Raw genomic sequence first — 18,985 nt, 5'->3', positions numbered from 1 at the left:
ACCTCCTATTTGGGCTGCAAAACCTTAAGGCAAAGGTCCTTTGTACAAGCGATAGCCTCAGATGCCTCCTTCGAACAACCTTCTAGATCTTAGGGGTTTTCCGAAATACTGGAGGCAGCTAGACCTAAAGCTTGAAGGTTTAAAATAAAGCGTTTGTGATCCTGACACGGGGAAACGGACTAATGACATGCTTCCAGCATGCACCCATCATGGTCCCAGCATGAGTCCAGTATGGTTTCAGCATGCTGCATACACTCAACATGTTGTGAGAGAGAGTCAGGATCTAGACCGCCTCCCGAAACGCGTCCATATCGGTCGCAAGAAACCGATATTGAAGCTAGGATTGTTGAAAAGAAGCATCAACAACGTGAACCTCATGCTGTGAGGTTAAGACCTGATCGTGTGTAACCAGCGAGTGTTCAACATACTTAAAGCTAAAGTCTGACGCGAGGCCAGTGAGACGCAAAAAAGAGACAATAGTCTGTCTATACTGCTGTGAGAAAAAGACTTGACTGTACAGTATGCGTCTAGCATGCGACCATAATGTCGCATGTACTTGCCTTGCCATAAGGTGTCAGCGTGCTGTACGCGTTCACCTTGTTGTGTGGATACAGTGTTCTGTGTGCATCCCGCTTGTTGTAAATCTACAGCGTGCTGTGAGGAGGCGACAGCATAGCGTCTGGTCAGTGGCGCAAAGACGCAACTGTTAGTCTATCCTGACACGGGAAAAAAACCTGACTGACTTTATCCAGCATATGTCCAGGCTGACACATGCATCTAGGTTGCTTAGGATTTCAGATTGAACTGTTTGCCGAGAGTTATCCGCGTGTAGCATACGTCCACATGAGTGATAGTCGCGTGTCCCGCAAAGCGCGAAGATGGAACAGCTTGTTGAAAGGATCAACTTTGACTATCAGCGTCCAACATACGACCAGACTGGCGTCTGCGTCTGTGACTGCGTGAGGGAGAGACCAGAACTTGCGTCTATGTCTGCGTGACATCTGCTGTAAGAGAGAGACCAGACTGCTACAAGCACCGCTCTAACGCTTCCCGTAACACGAGCATATCTCTGCGAGGAAGCGTTGCTGAGCATAGGAGAACTACGCTTTCTGACACTAACGGAAAACCATTTCTTTGGTTTATGGTAGTCCTTAGACTCTTTTAGGAGAAATTTTTTTCCCCCCGAGAATCGTAAACGCTAAACAGAGATGAAATTGACCTCCTTTAGCTCAGACCAAACCTACACTCGCGGGCCAGCGAGCGCGCCAACTCAAGCGTGAGCGAAGGCTGGGAGAGAACATCAACCGCAGTTCCGTGAGCGACCTGGGAGAGCCCCTATGACATTTCAAGCGCACCTTGTGCGCAAACTGAATGTATCCAATGATGCGAGATACCGTCAACAGTAGTCGCTAAACCTCAGAAGAAAGTACTAGACATTTCCCAAAACTGGGGGAGGAGAAGAAGCGTGAAGAGAAGCAAACTGAGCACCTTTTCTCCCGAAAAACTATGTGTCTTACATGATTCTGGTGCTGACATGTCGCCTTCTTTCGAAAAGAAAAACTTCCAGCGAACATCAGTTATTGCTGGATAAGTTATTATAAAAACATACAACTCCTGAAAGGTCTTGGACGTATTGATTGGTGACTACCAAGTCTAGGTTTTTCGTCCTTCGACGAGGACAAACTCTTTCTTCCGTGAAAGTGTGTAAGATTCCAGAGGAAGAGCTAGGATTGTATGCGACTTGTCTGACTTCCGCTTCTCTCGTGGAAGAAAAACACGCTTGATTGCTTCCAGTTTAAGCATTAAAGGTTTAAATGCCAACAGCATCTGGTGTTCCCCAGGTGGTTACCCATCTAAGTATTGACCAGACCTAACGTTGCTTAACTTTGCTGATCGGACGAGAAGCGGTGTTTTCAACTTGGTATGGCTGTTGACCGCGACACGCCTGCTGCGAGGGTAAGTTCTGTTCGTGTGCGTACATGACGAGTATCTTCCTAGTCTAGTAGACAGGGAAAACGTAGAACATCATCCTCGTCAGGGAACTGCGTCCTATTACGCAGAAAAAAGTTGCAAGATCCGAGATATCATAGCGATGATGAACCGATCGCTTCAAGACATTCCAACTTCGCTCTTCCCATGAAACTATGTCACATGGTTGTGACGTCATAGTTCGAAAATAGTAGGCGAAGAAAAGAGCTTTACTTCATCATTCCAAAGCGGAGCGGGAACATCTTGGACTGTACCAACAGGATCGCTCGGCAGAACATACGTTTAACGCACAAGGTCCACGATGCACCTCAGCCTACCGACCTTCCTTCTCCCAGGGGTTGGAAAGTAAGGAAAAGGTGTAGGGCTAGGAGTAAGATGAACACGAACAAATACCTCCTCCAGTGCACTGTGCTATGTTTACGAGTCACTAAACAAGAGCGTTTTTAAAACATAATACATTAAATCATAAAAGATCTGCCAGTGGTGGGAGATATACTCTTACACTCTATTCTCATAAAAGCCTTAATGTACTTCCTGCTGTTGCAGCTGCAGGCGCTGCATCAACCTCTACCTCTACCTCTGAGAATGATTTAATGTTAATTTATTTATTTATTTTCTTATTTACTGAGCCATCTTTCCTTATAGGAGCCCTTTGTGTTAAAGCATCTTGCTTTCTCAACTATGGTTGCAGCTTGGCTAGTAATAAAAATAAAATAAACAGAGACACCATCAACGCAACTAGAAAAAACTCTGAAGTCGGAACGAGGAGCAGCAGGTAAAAAATAAAAAGGAAACTCTTCAGAAAAACTCTCATGAGTTTCTGAAGGTTATTCCCTTCCTCCTACAATACTCTATCCTAGGAAGAGAAGTCTTGATTCCTAGGAATCCACTCCTTAGGGTTCTGAATTCAGACCTCAATGCTTAGAGGTTTTAATTCTAGTTCTCCCAACCAAGAATTAGCCCAACAGGTCTTGGTCCGAGAATATAATATCTTTCTAGTTAAGATTTATTTCTTAATATAGCGCCTGGAGCAAAAATAACTCAACGCAAGACGGTCATGTTTAGGTAGACATCAAAGTCTATTGTCATAGGTAGCGAAGCGTCCACACAGACACTGAAGCGTCCACACTGACGCTGAAGTGTCCACACTGATGCTGAAGTGTCCACACTGACGTTGAAGCGTCCACACTGGCGCTTCGCTCCGTTCCGTTGACGTTCCGCTTCCGTTGCCGCACCGTTCTGCTGACGTTTCGCCGGCTCTGTTGTCTGTCATGTCATTCGGCAGCATGCTCTGCTGCCTGGTGAACGTCGGCGCGCCTAAATAGACTGATACTAGGCGCTATGAGCGGTCGGTTTGCGTTGAGCAAGTAATCGAAGTAATGCATCCACTTTCTTCCACCGTTGAACATTGCGGCTGGTAGGCCGCCTGTGCAACAACGAGTCATCACCGTTAAAGACACGTCGCCTGTGCAACCGTGTCAAGACCGGAATCGTGACATCCAACCGCACTGTTAACGGCAGGCTGATAAGACTGCATAAACGAAGATAGTTGCTGTTTCATGCCTAACAGCAAAGATCAAAGATCAACCTTAGGCGAAACGTATTCAGCCTTATCTTCGTCGATCCGTAGCACTTGCCACTATCGGGAGACAACACCCATCAGGTGGAGGCGGCGGCACTACGTCCGCGCCGCATGAAACGTAACACACGCAAAATGAATCTAATTTTGTTTTCAGCTTAGCGCCTGAAGCGCGCTTATAATGTTTGAAAACACTAATACCTCGAGGGTGAGCATTCTGGGGATCGACAGAAAACGCTCGAGAGGACTTCTGTTCGGGTCTTAAAAGACTGTAACTCCTGGCTACCCTCTCAATTCCTTTCGCCGTTCGACTTAACTTCTCCCCTGGGTCCAGGAGCTTAATGATCAGCCAGGGCATTGCTAACCTCAGTTGCTCCAGTCACATACTGATCTTTCACCTTCAACACTGGTGGTGGGATGGAGATGAATTTGCCTGTTATCTTTTTTACTTTCCCCCACACAGAGGATGGTGGTGTTCTACTGTTAATGGAGGAAACAAAAGATACCAAAGACTAGCGCCTAGCTTCTTTCATGGTACAACAGAACTGTGCTCTACATTTCTTATATACTGTACATGTATATTAAAATTGTCCTTAGTACGGCATCTGCGCAATCGAGTTAGAGATCTTCTTGTGCCTCTGTGCAGGGCAGTTAGTTCTGAAAACCACCACAGGACTGGTCGTCATATGAATAACCCTGTTGTTTTGGAAATTAACTCCTGCTGTATGAAGAGTTCCATTCAGTAAGTCTATGGCATCATCAACAATTTCATACTGTTCTGCATTCCCTTCAATTTCGCTTAGCTCACAAAATCTATCCCTGCCTGCCTTGTTAAGATTCCATCGTGGCAATCTTTGTAAAGGTGGACCATCGTCGCTGTTTATAATGGTTGGTGCATGATCACTAGTATGCCAATCATCTAATGTCCTCCAATCGAAATTGAGAAGGCAATTAGAGCTTGTGATTGATAAGTCAATGCATGACAAGGTACCTGTCTGGACACGAAAGTGTGTGGGCTCTCCTGTATTAAGGAGTCTGACATCCTCATTTTCCACAATTGATGATATAATATTGCCCCTGGTGTTTGCTAAAACATCGCCCCATAAAGGATGTCTACCATTCAAATCTCCAAGGAAAAGAACAGGTTGAGGGAGTTATTGAATCACCTAAACTAAATTATCATATGATATGTTATCATTTGGAGGCAAGTACAGAGCATATTGTATATTTTATTCCTGTATCAATCTGTACAACCAATGCCTGCACAGGTGTACGAATAGACAAAGATATTTGGGGAACATCTCGACAAACGTATATGAGACTTCCCTCATGGCTTCCTACTCGGTGGTCATAGGGTGTCCTATAACTAATATATTCACGAGGACAAGGAATATTATGATCAAATTTGCATCGCCTCTAGACATATAATTAAGGGGGAGTGCTCATGAATATGACAAATTCGAAGATAATTTGTATTTTTCCTAACCATACAAACCTTAGCTATTTACATTGGGTTTACCTTTTAGCGCAGCTGAAATGGCGAGCCATTAGAATTTAACGAGGGTGTATTACCCCCGCGCTAGTTAGCGGGGGGGTAGGGGAGTGGTAGCTAGCTACCCCTCCCCCCCCTCACACACAGATGAATGCTCACTTTCACTTAGAGGTAGGACTTGTTTTGGGGGACAGGGCTGGCGGGCAAATATGTGTAAATAGCTAAGGTTTGTATGGTTAGGAAAAATACAAATTATCTTCGAATTTGTCATTTGTTCCGTAACCGAAATACAAACCACGCTATTTACATTGGGTGACTTACCCCTTAGGTAGGGTGGAAAGTCCCCAGCCATACTGGCTTTGGCTTTACCCGGGGACTCAGAATCCGAGTGAGTCGCACTCGAGAAAAGGAGTCCCTGCACCTCACAAGTTCCTTGCTCCGCAAGGAACCGTGTGGCCTACATAAGCTTGTGTGTGAAGGAAGAAGTGTGACCCGTCCTAGGCAGTTGACCTGGAGTTCCAGAAGGAACTCTGGGTTAGGACGTTCCCAATACCACCTCGTCAGGGTATGGGGGACGCGACAGTATTGACTCAATACTCGGAACACAAGGAAGCATGGTTTACCTGCAGAGGTTCGAGGTCAGCTATGCAGAGACCAGGATGCTGCTTCCCCGTAGAGGGGATGATGAAGAAAGAAATAAGGGCCAGACATACTTCTTTCGTTCATGCAGACTAAAACCTGATAACAATGCCCTCAACCTTCTGCTACCTGTCCAAAAAGGAGCCTGAGGTTAGACCAGCTGTTGTGTAGCCACCACAGAGCGATAGAAAATGTATCGAGACTCCTGTGGGTCACGCCCTGCAGGAAGCGGGCTGCGAAGGTCATTAGACGCTTCCAGACTCCAGCTTGTAGCACCTGCGTCACAGAGTAGTATTACTCGAAGGCGAGGGACGTTGCGATGTATCCAACATCGTGCTGTAGGGCGACGTGACGGGGGAGGGTCTGGAGACAGGTCGAGATGAATGTCCTTGAGTCCAGGCTGAAGAGGTATACTGGTGACTCTCCCCCGTGTCCTCTTTGCAAGATGTGAAGGTGTGAAAATGCGTCCCCTGCTGGTTAGAACACGCCAGAATCATGAAGTCGACGCGCACGGAGCGACTCGGCAGGAGCTGTAAAATCTGTAGAGGGGCCGGACTACGGCCCCTAAGCCTGCCTGAATGATGGAGAGGTATCCTTCAGGTCTTGACCATAGGCCTGGACCGGAACATGCCCCCCCCCCCCCTTCTTTGACGAGTCCGAGAACAGCATCAAGAATGTGAGGAAAGGACGAGAATATCCACTACCATCAAGAGGTTCTATAGGTCAACACCCATTGCAGGTCTAATAGTTCCGCTGGTCCCATAGGGGCCAGAAAGTCCGGTTAATCGTTGCCTGAAACCACCGGAACTTGGACCGCCCCACATGGAACTTATCCTGAGGCGACCGTTCGGACTATAGACGGGTCAATGAGGAAAGGAGAACTAGGAAACATTCCAAGGTAGGGCTGAAAGCTCTGCTTGACTGAGAACAGGTACTGCGACTCTCCTCAGTCTTGCCACAGTCAACTGAAAAGAAGGCTCGGAGGATGTGGCAACAGAATCTGGCGTCCCCAGGTGGTCACCCATCCAAGTACCGACCAGAACCGACGTTGCTTAACCTCGCTGGACGGACGAGAAGCGGGGTTTCCAACGTGGTAAGGCCGTTGACTCAATATCATGGCCAGATACTCCAGATGTTGAGGCAGAAGAAGAGAAGGCTCCAAGCAGAATACCATGAACCCACCCTCATGGTAAGCATCCGGAAGCTTGTCCCGGCGCTGAAGAAGGTCGAACCCGAGCCTACCGGAGTTGACCAGCCCTCCAAAAAGCAAAGGAGGCGGAAGCCTGCACCTGAGCGGCCATAAGGAAAGCAGGGAGAGTTCTCTGGGGAAAAAAACCTGCTATGCCACGGCGGGATCGCCACACTGCATCATAAGCAGGAATACTTGCAGTCTAGGCTGGATTGCAAGAGCTTCCTGGAAGATGGATGGAATGGAAACTGAAAGTACCCGTCCTTCCGATCCTGGGCCTAAGGAGTCCTGTCGCCTCGTTACCAGTCTGATTGATTTTGCTGTTCCACGCTGGACTAAGTTTGTTCGACAAACTTGATCAGAGCTGAGAGGTCGACTATGGAATTCCCGTCTCAGATGCTTTCCTACGAGAAAGGATCGACTGAAGAAGCCGGGGGGTGAAGCCGTCGACGATCCTATGGAGGACCTTCTCCTAAGGCATGGATCATTCTGCCCAAACAGGCAAAACTCTTGCCGACCCCATGGCATAGAGGTTCAGTGACACTGAATTCGCTGACAGACACGGCAGGCGCGATATCCTTGGCTGATCACGGAGATCGTGCAGGAATCGGCATCGGGAATCTGTTATCCGGATGAGTAACCTTGGGCATCCTCCCAGCGTGAAACCTGCAATCCTAGAGTTCGCGAACTCTGTCGCTCCCTTTAGGACTATGCCCCCCCCCCCCCCCCCCCCCCCCCGGGAGCCTCCTGTGCCATTTGTTCCTGACAGGAGGAAACTGCAATTGGACACCTTGTCTCAGTTGTCGTAGCCGATAACTTAGGCTGACGTGGTTGAAAGAAAAAGGCGCTGGAGCCCTGCAGAGGAGTGCAAACGGAAGTCGATTTCCTCCGCACAGCCGCTGACTAAGTCTCTGTCCTTGGGCACAAACAAACTCTTCTCAAGGATGGAAGGGTGTCTGAGGTTGTCGACATCCACAGATGAGACACCCGAAGGAAGCCTTCAGTCAGTGCGTCCAGATGGTACAACATCGAGCTTGTCCGCAAGTTAGATACTTAACGACGAAACGCCAAGGTGCCTGAGCCCGAGAGGAGGACAGTACCCATGATCTTCCTGTAGCTTCCTTGAACCAAACCTCGGGCCGTAACCGAGGAGGGAAAGGACCTGGTAAGCCCCCAGAGGAAGGGGTAAGCAGTCACCCCTTGGCCGATGGAGAAATCTCGAACGGAAAGCCCCCGCCAAAAATCCTTCCAGGGAATGACGGGGAAGGGCTAACCCAGGTTCTGGAAAGAGGAGTGTTGCTCAGACCTCCCTGAAGATTCTTCCTATTCTTGCAAGTGCCATGCTCTACGTTTACGGGGTGAGGCCGTGTTCTGGAAATACGCTCCAGAAGAACTCACCAGGCTGGCCATGCTGCGAAAACCCCAATGGGAAGCGTGGTCGCAATCGCCCTGGAGCTCGCGCGATGGTAATTCAAAGATTTACGCTTGGGCGAACGTGGAAGCGCCCATGCGCGGTCACGCAGGAACGCAAACGAAGGTGAACGAAGGTGAGCGAAGGAGTGCAGAAGGAGGGCGAGCGTGGTAGGAAGGGTGAGAGCTGGTGGTCGGCGAGCGATAACCACAGACGAGCAATGGATACTGCAAGAATTAAGCCGACGTTCGTGCGAAGAAACACTGTAGGTTCGAGCGACGGAACACCGTCGGTTCGCGCGACAGAACACCGTCGGTTCGCGCGACGGAACACCGTCGGTTCGCGCGACGGAATACCGTCGGTTCACGCGCGGGCGAACATTGGAGAGCATGTGCGCGGACGCGCATGAGCGTAGACATGCAGGCACGTGGTCGCGCGGGCGCGCGGTCGCGCGGGCGAGCGGTCGCGCGGGCGCGCGGGCGAGCGGGCGAGCGGTCGCGCGGGCGAGCGGTCGCGCGGGCGAGCGGTCGCGCGGGCGCGCGGCCGAGCGGGCGCGCGGTCGCGCGGGCGCGCGGTCGCGCGGGCGAGCGGTCGCGCGGGCGAGCGGTCGCGCAGGCGAGCGGTCGCGCAGGCGAGCGGTCGCGCAGGCGAGCGGTCGCGCAGGCGAGCGGTCGCGCAGGCGAGCGGTCGCGCAGGCGAGCGGTCGCGCGGGGGAGCGGTCGCGCGGGCACGCAGGCGAGCGGTCGCGCGGGCACGCAGGCGAGCGGTCGCGCGAGCACGCAGGCGAGCGGTCGCGCGGGCACGCAGGCGAGCGGTCGCGCGGGCACGCAGGCGAGCGGTCGCGCGGGCACGCAGGCGAGTGGGTGGGCAAGCGGGCGAGCGGTCGCGCGGGCGAGCGGTCGCTATGGGTGGGCAGCTGAATGAGCGCGAGTCCGAGGCGGCGAACGCAAGCGTTAGCGCGATGGCGAGGAAACGCGCTGCCGCGTGGGCGAGGAAGACCGCTGGCGATGTGGATCAACAGGCGATCGGTGGTGAGCTGGTTATCGCTGACGCGCAGGTGGGCGATGACGCGTCGGCAAGCGACGGCGCGTTGACGAGTGGTGGTGCGTTAACAAAACGCTAGCGAGCAGATGAAGAATCGCGCGGGTGCGTAAGCGATTGCCAACGTGAGAGAGACTAGCGATGGTTAGCACGCATCGCGCTAACAGAAGGCGCGCAGGTGCATCAGGAAGGTGAGCGCTGAAGCCAGCTGTTAATCAGGCGATCCTAGACGGTTAGAAAACCGTTGGCGCCCATTGGTGGGTGGCAAAGAAGGGCGCGCAGGCAGATCCATGGCGATCGTTGACGCGTAGGAGATCGCTGGCGAGCAGGTGAACGTTGATGCGTCTAAGGTCGCTGGCGAGCTGATGATTGCTGACGAGCAGAAGGCAACGCGTGGAAGCCTGCGCATAGAAGAAGAGTCCTTGACCCAGACCTGAACCGAAGTTCTAGATCGCGAGGGCGAACGTGGGCGCGTAACAGGAACCAACAGGAACAGCAGGGATGATCATCATGAGAGCGCTGACGAACAGGAGAGCGCTGACCAACAGGCGAACAGGAGAGCACTAGCGATCAGGAAGCGCTGATGAACAGGAGCAGGAGAGAACACAGCAGAAGGGCGCGCAGGGGAACCCTGACAAGCAAGGGAAGAACCCCCGTGGGAGGCAACCCTTTGCCCCAAAGGGAACGTTGTCCGTCGGGAGACAGATTTCCATCGGAAGACCGTTGCCTGTCCGCCGGGAGACTGATGTCCGTTGGAAGACCGTTGTCCGTCGGGAAGACCGTTGCCCGTCGGAAGACGAGATCAGACTGCTCTCCATCTGCACCAAGGCGGAAGATCAAGAAAAAGGAGTTGTAGGCTGCAAACGGAGATTCAAAAAGGCGCCTCTTAGCACCCTTATAGGGAGATGAGAAGCCCTTACGACGAGGCGGACGGTGGGCCTTACGGCGAAGGGGGCCAACAGCAACAGCAACAGAAGAATCCTCCGAAGAGGAGTCTCTATGAGTGTACTCTCTCGCGAACGAAAGAGAAACACTTCGTAGAAGAGACTGGTCAGCCAGTGACCTAAAAGGAGCAATCCTCCGAAGAGGGGCTCCTGCAGTTGCCCAGCCCCTTGAGCGAAACTGCAGGTGTGACCGCTCAGCACCAAGAGCATAGTCGCACGAAAAAAAAAAAAAAAAAAAGGCAAGAGAAGAACCCCCCAAAAGGGGAAAAACTCAAGCCTGGACAGGAAAAACTTCCCTCGGAAGGAAAGTTACCCACCCAAGGAGGCAAGCCTCCTGCGAGTTCTAAAATGAACTGGAGAGCTGTCAATTGTCACGGGAGTACTTCCAGTAGAAGGAGACACGCCCCTGACGAAAATACAAGGGGGGAGGCAGCAACAGCCGAATCCCCAGGCCTCAACAAGACAGCTCACACCGTTGCCATATTACAGAAACGAACTAGATCGGTAACTGTAAAAAAATAAAACAAAAATCATTAGTACATATTCATTCCCCCGGGAAGGCTCCGAAGAGGAATCCCGAGGGAAAGGAAACAAGAATTACACAACAGGCACGTGCCCTCACAACCACTTACACTCACGGAAGGAGAGCTGTAACCAAAACAGAATTATAACAATTATAATTATGAAACTATGTAATTATGTAATTTAAAAATGAATGAACACTAAAGAAAGAACGAAAACCCCGAAAGGAATCGCTCTACAAGCTGAAAAATTAACAACTACAATGAATGAATGAATGATTTAAAGTTTTCAGGCATCCTGACATCTAAGGTCATTGACGCCGGTAACATTTAATTTATGTATACAAAAATAAAAAATTAAATAAAATAAAAAATTAAAGAGTATTCAATTAAAATCATAAAAATTGAATGTCATAAAAGTTAAATATTTTCCAGAAGACCTGCTTCTGAAATAAATAAAAAATGCCACTTGCATGGTAGGACACATCATTTCCAAGAATCTTGGCAAGGATGAACCTGCCACCCTCACCTCGAGCCTCAAACAAATATCTATTCCGCAAGTTGTTATAATTGGGGCATTCGGTCAACAAATGCCTTACTGTTAGAGGTACTAAACAGTCGTCACAATATGGTTGGTGTTGGCCCTTCAGCAGAAACTCGTGTGTCAACCGAGTGTGACCAATACGGAGACGACAAAGAGACGTCTCCCATTTTCGGGGCATCATATTATACCTCCAAGGAGATATGTCATTTGTTATCTCTCGCATTTTATTCCCATCTAGGCTATCCCATTGCTGTTGCCATTTATTGCAAACCAATTTCTTGATGTCAGGTAAGAAATCATTACAGGGAATGGGATACCTTCTTGGCAGCAACTCGGATGCAGCCTCCTTAGCCAGAGAATCTGCCTTCTCATTCCCAGACACACCTACATGTGCTGGAACCCAACAAAATTGAACTGTTATACCTCTCCGTCCAATAATGAAAAGCCATTCTAAAATCTTTAAAACTAGAGGGTTATTAGAATTAAAAACTTCCATAGCTTGAAGGACACTCCTTGCATCACTAAAAATTGTAAAATTACCCTCCTTCTCCAACGCTATTTTCTCAATAGCGGTTAATATGCCATACAGTTCGGTAGTAAATACGGAAGCGGTCAGAGGAAGTGCACCTCTACAATTAAAACCATTACTATGTACTCCAAATCCAACGCCAGCATCAGATTTGGAGCCATCAGTATAGATAAAAGTTGATCCTCTATGTTCTTTAACATGTTCATTAAAAAGAGACCTGGCTTCTAGGTCTGACATATTCTTCTTATCTCCGATAAAATATTTACAAAAAGATATCTCTGGTAACTTCCATGGAGGCGTTGATGATACCTTGAATGGAAGTACCTTATTTCTAATTATATCCAGACTATTTAATAATCGTTTCACCCGAAAGCCAAAAGGTTGAGGAGATTTTGGGTGTAACTCAAAGTATGATGTGTGTCTTACAAGGATTGCAGTCTGAAAGGCTAGAGAGTTAGGGAGTCTTTGCAATCTAAACCAATACCGAAGAATGGAAGACATTCGGTAAAGGTCTAGAGGTAACTCTCCAGCATCAACAAGGAGACTTGGGATAGGCGAGGTTTTAAAAGCTCCAGTAGACAATCTAATACCTGCATGATGTATCGAGTCTAATATTTTTAGCCGGCTTGGGGTGGCTGAAGAATATATCTCACAACCATAACTAATTTTGGAAAAAATCAAGGCCTTGTATAATTTTAAAATAGTATTGCGGTCTGCCCCCCATGATGTATGGGACAATACTTTTAAGATATTCAGAGCTTCAACACATTTAGTTTTACCGCTTTTAAGTGAGAAACCCATGTAAGCCTACAATCAAATATCAAACCTAAAAATTTAGCTTCTCTTGCACATGGTATCCGTTGACCTTTAATGTATATATCCGGGTCTGGATGTACTCCCCGGATACGACAAAAATGGACAATGGTAGTTTTACTTGTCGAGAACCTAAATCCATTCATGTCAGCCCACTGGATAATTTTATCAATAGCGAGTTGGATTTTTCTCTCAACCATTGCCATTCTAGTGCCAGCAAATGATATTGAGAGATCATCCACAAATAATGTTGAGAGAACATCCTGGGGAATGGCTGAGGATATCCCATTAATTGCTAGTGCAAAAAGGGTTACACTCAGCACACTACCCTGAGGAACTCCTTCTTCCTGGCACTTACTCTCTGATAGAGTATCCCCAACTCTCACTTGAAAAACTCTACGTGAAAGAAATGCCTGAATAAATAGTGGCAGCTCTCCTCTCAATCCGATTTCATGAATGGTTTTAAGTATACCATATCTCCATGTGGTATCATATGCCTTTTCAAGGTCAAAAAATACTGTAACATGGTGCTGTTTGGAAGCAAATGCTTCACAAATAGAAGACTCAAGTCGTATCAACACATCAGTCGTTGAGTGCATTTTTCGGAATCCACATTGAATCGATGATAAAATACCTTTCTTTTCAAGGTACCACATCAGCCTTGCATTGACCATCTTCTCCATGATTTTACATAAACAAGATGTCAATGTAATAGGATGATAGTTTGCTGCTAAAAACCTGTCTTTACCGGGTTTTAAAAAGGCTAAAATAATGGCTAGTTCCCAAACACTTGGGTAACTATGATCATGCCATATTCTATTAATAATGCTTAAAATAAATAGCTTTGTATTAAAATATGTTATTTTTATAATAAAATAAATTTTTGAATATACTTACCCGGTGATTATATAAGCTGCAACTCTGTTGCTCGACAGAAAACTCTACGTTCAAAATCCGCCAGCGATCGCTATGCAGGTAGGGGGTGTACTTCAACAGCGCCATCTGTCGTGCAGGTACTCAGTACTCAATGTAAACAAAGAACTCAATTTTCTCCTCGGTCCACTGCGTCTCTATTGGGGAGGAAGGGAGGGTCCTTTAATATATAATCACCGGGTAAGTATATTCAAAAATTTATTTTATTATAAAAATAACATTTTTCAATATTTAACTTAGCCGGTGATTATATAAGCTGATTCACACCCAGGGGGAAGGGTAGAGACCAGCAATAAATGTTTACATTATTATGAGCTAAGGATTTTTTATTTTATTTTAGCAGTTATCAAAATAACAAACTTAAAATAAATAAGTACCTGGTAAGGAAGTCGACTTGAACAATTACTCTGCCTTTTTAAGTACGTCTTCCTTACGGAGCCTCGCGATCCTCTTAGGATGCTGAGCGACCCCTAAGAGCTGAAGTATCAAGGGTTGCAACCCATACAACAGGACCTCATCAAAACCTCTAATCTAGGCGCTTCTCAAGAAATGACTTTGACCACCCGCCAAATCAAGTAGGATGCGAAAGGCTTCTTAGCCTTCCGGACAACCCAAAAACAATAATAAAACATTTCAAGAGAAAGATTAAAAAGGTTATGGAATTAGGGAATTGTAGTGGTTGAGCCCTCACCCACTACTGCACTCGTTGCTACGAATGGTCCCAGAGTGTAGCAGTTCTCGTAAAGAGACTGGACATTCTTAAGATAAAAAGACGCGAACACTGACTTGCTTTTCCAATAGGTTGCGTCGATTATACTTTGCAGAGATCTATTTTGTTTAAAGGCCACGGAAGTTGCGACAGCTCTAACTTCGTGTGTCCTTACCTTCAGCAAAGCTTGGTCTTCCTCATTCAGATGGGAATGAGCTTCTCGTATTAACAGTCTGATAAAATAGGATAAAGCATTCTTTGACATAGGCAAAGATGGTTTCTTAACTGAACACCATAAAGCTTCAGACGGGCCTCGTAAAGGTTTAGTTCGTTTTAAATAGAACTTAAGAGCTCTTACAGGGCATAAGACTCTTTCTAGTTCATTTCCAACCATACGATAAGTTTGGAATATCGAACGATATTGGCCAAGGCCGAGAAGGCAGCTCGTTTTTGGCTAGAAAACCAAGTTGTAGAACATGTAGCCGTTTCGGATGAGAATCCGATGTTCTTGCTGAATGCATGAATCTCACTGACTCTTTTAGCTGTGGCTAAGCATACCAGGAAAAGAGTCTTTAAGGTGAGATCTTTCAGGGAGGCTGATTGTAGCGGTTCGAACCTGTCTGACATAAGGAATCTTAGTACCACGTCTAAATTCCAACCAGGTGTAACCAAACGACGCTCCTTCGTGGTCTCAAAAGACTTAAGGAGGTCCTGTAGATCTTTATTGTTGGAAAGATCTAAGCCTCTGTGACGGAAGACTGATGCCAACATGCTTCTGTAACCCTTGATAGTGGGAGCTGAAAGAGATCGTTCTTTCCTCAGATATAAGAGGAAGTCAGCTATTTGAGTTACAGAGGTACTGGTCGAGGATACGGATACTGACTTGCACCAGTTTCGGAAGATTTCCCACTTCGATTGGTAGACTCTAAGGGTGGATGTTCTCCTTGCTCTAGCAATCGCTCTGGCTGCCTCCTTCGAAAAGCCTCTAGCTCTCGAGAGTCTTTCGATAGTCTGAAGGCAGTCAGACGAAGAGCGTGGAGGCCTTGGTGTACCTTCTTTACGTGTGGCTGACGTAGAAGGTCCACCCTTAGGGGAAGTGTTCTGGGAACGTCTACTAGCCATCGAAGTACCTCGGTGAACCATTCTCTCGCGGGCCAGAGGGAAGCAACTAGCGTCAACCTTGTCCCTTCGTGAGAGGCGAACTTCTGCAGTACCTTGTTGACAATCTTGAATGGAGGGAATGCATATAGATCTAGATGTGACCAATCTAGGAGAAAGGCATCTATATGAACTGCTGCTGGGTCCGGGATTGGTGAGCAAAATATTGGGAGCCTCTTGGTCATCGAGGTTGAGAAGAGATCTATGGTTGGCTGGCCCCAGGTGGCCCAAAGTCTCTTGCATACATCCTTGTGGAGGGTCCATTCTGTTGGAATTATTTGTCCCTTCCGACTGAGACAATCTGCCATGACATTCAAGTTGCCTTGGATGAACCTCGTTACTAGTGATATGTCTAGACCTTTTGACCAGGTGAGGAGGTCCCTTGCGATCTCGTACAACGTCAGAGAGTAGGTCCCTCCTTGCTTGGAGATGTACGCCAAAGCCGTGGTGTTGTCCGAGTTCACCTCCACCACTTTGCCTTGAAGGAGAGACCTGAAGCTTTTCCAGGCCAGACGTACTGCCAGTAGCTCCTTGCAGTTGAAATGCATTGTCCTTTGACTCGAGTTCCATATTCCCGAGCATTCCCGACCGTCTATTGTCGCACCCCAGCCTATGTCCGATGCGTCCGAGAAGAGAACGTGGTTGGGAGTCTGAACAGTCAGGGGAAGACCCTCTCTTAGGTTGATATAGTCCTTTCACCAAGTCAGACAAGACTTTATCTTTTCGGAAACCGGGATCGAGACCGCTTCTAGCGTCTTGTCCTTTTTCCAGTGAAAAGCTAGATGGTATAGAAGAGGACGGAGGTGTAGTCTTTCTAGTGACACAAATTGATCCACGGATGACAGCGTCCCTACCAGACTCATCCACAGCCTGACTGAGCAGCGTTCCTTCTTCAGCATCTTCTGGATGGATAGCAGGGCTGGGGGCTGATCGTCTTGTTCAGCAACATCCTCATCAGAGGGTTCCTCATCCAAAACTGATGAGGGAACGGCAACGGAGTGGGCAACGTCTGACTCGCTGAATCCGGTCGCACTGGTGGATGCGTGACGGAGCCGGACGCAATATCATGGAACTGCTGCACAGTCTGTGAACTGTCAACAACCATGGGTGCGCGAGGAAGCACAGCGTCAACCCGAAACTGTCTAGACCGTCTGGGTTGTGCAGTCAACACCCTACCGGGTTGCTGAGGTTGACGCACTGCGTCACAACAAGTCACCTCTGCTGGTTGTTGAACGTCCTGAACGTCAACAACCACCTCCGAGCGTCGCTTAACGTCAACGTGCGGCTGGCAACCCACACTGGGTCGCATCGGTGGAGGAACCACCTCAACTGGCAGACGCGAGTAGGTTACCTCAGCGTCAACAGGGCGCACAACCGACCGGATGGAAGGTTGTTGGCCAGAAGGTTCTTCTCCGCATTTAAGTCCTCTATCAAGGACGCAAGCTTGGACTGCATGTCTTGCAGCAAAGCCCATTTAGGGTCTACGGGAGCAGGTGTGGCAACAGACGGGGTTAGCGACTGAGGCGGAACCGTTTACCATCCCTGAAAGCCTTGTTATGCGTGACATAATAGTACAGCAAAACTTCAAAGGCTCGACAACAGCTGAGAAGTTGACCTGTAAACAACTTGGAGCGTCTCCTGGCTAGGCGCCAGGGAGAGTCTACCAGAATTGAGAAGTCTATCTGGGCAGAGGCATGAACTCCCAAGCCGAGAACTTCTCTCGTGTCATATCAGACTCTCGCTCTATAAACCAGTTTAAAAGAAGGGAAAGCAAAGGCTGTATCCCCCAAACTCCTCCTGGTGAAAAACCAGTCGCCTAGCCAACGTAACGCTCTCTAGGAGAGCGAGAGAGCACTAGCTTAAAAACAACGGCTTCGAAGTAGCTAGGCCTAGTGTAAGTTCTGACGTTTAGGCGAACGAGGAGCAGCAGTTACAAGATCCGGACGAAGATCCTTAAAAAAATCATCATGATTTAATTAAAGTCCATAGGAGGCTAAGCAGCTTAAGGCTCCTCTCCATCTGACAGAGTCCTCAAGGGAATATCAGTAGGAGGGAGAACAGCAACTTCCTCATCTACAGGAACCTTGTCCGATAAAAGCTGAGTCTCTCACTGGTGCATTAGTAGCGGACCAGAACGCAACGTCATGTAACTGCTTGACAGTCTGTGAACTGTCAACAACTGAACTGTCAACCACAACAGGTGCGTGAGGACGTTCAGCGTCCACTCGAGACTGCTTTGACTGCCTAGACTGAGCAGTCAAAACAACTCTAGAATGCGGAGGTTGACGCACAGCGTCAAAACAAGTCAACTCCGATTGTTAGTGAACGTCTAGAACGTCAACAGGAGCATCAGCCAGTGGCCTAACGTCCAAATGCGGCTGAAAAACCACACGAGACCGCATCGAGTGTGGTTCTAAACAACCTGACTGACGTGACTAAGCTACGCCAACGTCAACAGTAAGCACAAAGGAACGTTAGGTTGGCTGAAAGCCAGGATATCGATGAGATAAACGGCTAGACTCAACGGACTAATCGGCAGAATAGTCTTCCATAAGGGAGGCAAGCATATACTGCATGTTTTGCCATACAACCCCTTAAGGATCAACGGAAAAGGTTGTGGTAATAGACGAGGGTAACGTCTGTGACCGCGACACTTTGCCTACAAAAAAAGACTTTCGGAGTCTGTGTTACGCTTTTGTTAGGCGGCGAGCAGTTATCCGATGACTGCATAGGGTCAGAGCTGTCCTAATGGCTGTAACCAGGACGCTGGACCTGTCCTGAAAGGACTGACTTTCGCTTAAGGGCTTCGAAACCTTGTGACAGGTTTCTTATGCGAAAAGCCTTCGGATGACGAGGAGAAAAAACGTCTCTCTCGTCTTATGGTAGGGGAGATCTTGGTAAGATACACCCGATACCATAGAGGGAAACGTCTGTTCGTTGATCAAGGCCTCTCGAACCCATAAGTCGTTCGACATTACTTCTCCCCTGGGCTTGGGAGCTTGCAAGAGGTCCCGGACTAGGTGAACGACAGGCACGAACAGACGAACCCTCGGACGCAACACTGTGACACTTTGCGCATATCACTTTATCACTTCGATTTTCTGTTTTGCACTTATTTCACTGAAATCGAAACTTTTACTGATTTCTACCTGAAACACGCAATTCTACCCTTCATTAAAAGGTAGTAATTGCGAAATCAGTCGTATAATGCAGCTCATTAATACCAGCAAAAAACAGAAAACATATTTTAAGATAAAAAATTCAGTGGCTGGGAAAGAGACTAAACACTAGTTCATATAAACTACGTTTTCAATCTCTCACCGCACATAGCCTGGGGACGAGAATAAAAACCTAAAAACGTTTTATCCTTCCTCCCCGTACAGAGACTAGGGACGAGAGTAACACGAGAACAACGTTACCCGCTTGAACGGAACGTTTTCTCTCCTCTCTCTCCCTCCGTCTCTATCTCTCTCTCTCTTTCTCTCTTGATTTCG

At 48.1% G+C, this 18,985-nt stretch overlaps 1 protein-coding gene and 2 pseudogenes across 1 annotated transcript in view; all 3 read right to left on the bottom strand.

The window, feature by feature from the left end:
* Positions 1-18,985, bottom strand: part of CSN4 (COP9 signalosome subunit 4) — a 296,826-nt gene that overhangs the window by 167,735 nt on the left and 110,106 nt on the right. The window lies entirely within an intron of this gene.
* On the bottom strand, positions 1,816-1,935 carry LOC137640335 (5S ribosomal RNA; annotated as a pseudogene).
* On the bottom strand, positions 6,688-6,806 carry LOC137640350 (5S ribosomal RNA; annotated as a pseudogene).

This window comes from Palaemon carinicauda, chromosome 4, assembly GCF_036898095.1.
Source record: "Palaemon carinicauda isolate YSFRI2023 chromosome 4, ASM3689809v2, whole genome shotgun sequence".
Taxonomy (NCBI): Eukaryota; Metazoa; Arthropoda; class Malacostraca; order Decapoda; family Palaemonidae; genus Palaemon; species Palaemon carinicauda.
Note: the sequence above shows the minus strand (reverse complement) of the source record. Positions and strands in the feature narration are given on the sequence as shown.